The sequence below is a fragment of the Pterocles gutturalis genome, unplaced genomic scaffold (assembly GCF_000699245.1).
Source record: "Pterocles gutturalis isolate BGI_N339 unplaced genomic scaffold, ASM69924v1 scaffold40867, whole genome shotgun sequence".
Classification (NCBI taxonomy): domain Eukaryota; kingdom Metazoa; phylum Chordata; class Aves; order Pterocliformes; family Pteroclidae; genus Pterocles; species Pterocles gutturalis.
The window spans coordinates 49,325-51,504 of record NW_010111648.1 but is presented as its reverse complement, the minus strand read 5'-3'; positions in this window follow the sequence as shown (position 1 = coordinate 51,504).

The following is a 2,180-nucleotide window of genomic DNA, read 5'->3' as shown; positions in this document are numbered from 1 at the left end:
GGGCGCGGGGCCAGCACGGGGATGAAAGAGGCCTTCATGGGAGCACAAAGGGCAGCTATGACGGGCCAGCGCCGCGGCTGGAGCCGGGGCAGCGCGCCGCGGTCTGATGAATGTTAAATAAACATGTTTACAGAGAGGCAGGGCTGCGCGTGTGCAGGGAGAGTGGAGCGCCGTCTGCGTACCCTTCCCCGCTTTGTCTGCACAAGGCAGGAAATTTCCTTTGCTAATGGGAGGAACAGCAGAAGAAATTCCACTGTGCACTGAAATCCCCTGCACCAGGGGGAGGCACCTCCCCGACTTGTAATTCTGCTCCCGAGATGGCTCACCACACAGGCTGGCTCCCCACAGCCTGCTTTGAGGTGGCAGAGAATGAAGCCAAGCCCCCAGAATATGACCGAGAGAAGGCAGGGGGTCTCTCCTGCACCCCAGGATCAGGATGTCGCCTTCCTCAGCACAAAGCTTTTCAAAAGCTGCCGGCCCCAGTCAGTCCGCAAAGGAATCGAGGGAATCTGGGGTGTTCCACAGGGGAGGCAGCAAGAGGCACAGAGCAAAGCTGCGACACAGAGCCCAGGAGAGCTGGCGAGGCAGGAGACTGAGCAAATACACACCAAATATTGGAAACTTCAGATGGCGGAAAAGAAATCCTAGCTCAGAGAGGAAGCAGATCAAATTTTCACTGGAAATGAATCAACTTCTGTAGAGTGAAATACTGTTAACAGTTAGGAAGAAACCTCACCTGGCCGTGGGGAAGACCACTGCCACTGCTTCTGGCAGCATAAGAGAGCTACGAACTGACAATGCGCTTAAGTGATTAACGTTCCACTGTAGAAAAATCAAAGCTCAGGGTCTGAGAAGGAAAATATCCACCTTTTATTGCTCATTTCTTAGTTACTTTAAAGGCTTCAGCACAAGAAGGTGCCCGACAAGGGGAAGATCTGTGGGGGAAATACCAGCTACAGTGATTCTGTTCTTGCACCTGCGGATGTTCCAGCAAGGCGCAGCGATAAATCTCCCTACCTGTCTGAAAGCTCCTTTAAAAAGAAGTAATTTCACCCGCTAGGCAGCTGGCCAGGCTCTCCCTGCTAGGCAGGATGCTCAGCACAAACTGGGAAGGAACTGCACTGCAATCCAGCCTTGCTCCAGGCCTTGGGAGGCAGGACAGGAGTTCAGGAAAACCAGCACCGTGCTCACCTGCTCCCTTGGCGTGAGCCTCCCTCCAGCCTCACCCGCACTCAAGAAAGAGGCTTTTTGTGGGAAGGCAGCTCCCTGTCGGAATTTTCACCCGTACACTCGGAGCCCATCGATGGAGTTGGGCTGGAAGGGTTTTCCCTCATTTGTGAAACCCACCTCAGCCCCACCAGCCTTTGGCTGTGCCCTGGGTTCCCCTCAGCCAGCGGTGCTGGGCTGAAAGCAGGAGCAGATGAGGCTGAAATCATCCCCCACCTCCATGAAAGACAGCACCTCACAGGACAGGTGTCTCACCCTGACCATCCCCATCGCCCCGCTGAGCGTGAGCCACACGCCATCCCAGCGCTGCTGCCTGCCCCGGGGCACCCAGCTCTGCACAAATCCAGCTCCTCCGCACTCCGCAGCCTCTAAGCGAGCCATGCGTGCCCAGGGACACATCCACAACGCTCCGTGCAACAGCTGTGCAGTGCTCTGCTGCAGCAGAAAGCACAGAAGGAACCAGAAACAGGTACACGTGCTTTAGCCAGAGAAAAGCATTCCATGGTTTTAACTTCTTCCTACCGTTCAATGCCGAGAAGAACCTGTCCCACCAGCTGCCGAGAGCACCCCGTCTCCTGCGGACCAACTGCCACCAACACTCATGTAGGTGTTGCTGCTGCTCAGCTTCGGAAAAACTGCGAAGGATTTTCTCCACTCTCCTCAACAGAAGCATTCTCAGGATGGAGAACATAGTCTCACTGCCCACCACCCCCAATTCCGGAGCTAGATTCCATTGCTCAGTTATAACTGTTACTTGTAGGGAAGGCGGGGAAAAGGTACGCAAGGAGAGGCGAGAGAGAGGGGCAGGTTAGTAAAAGATCTCCTGTGCTTTTGGACTTTAAATGCAAACCCAGCGCCTTACCTGCCAGCACAGCAGGGACCAGGATGCCACACAGCGTGAGCAGGACCAGGTGGAGGGCTCTGCAGCAGGGCATAGCTTCCCTTGGGAAAAG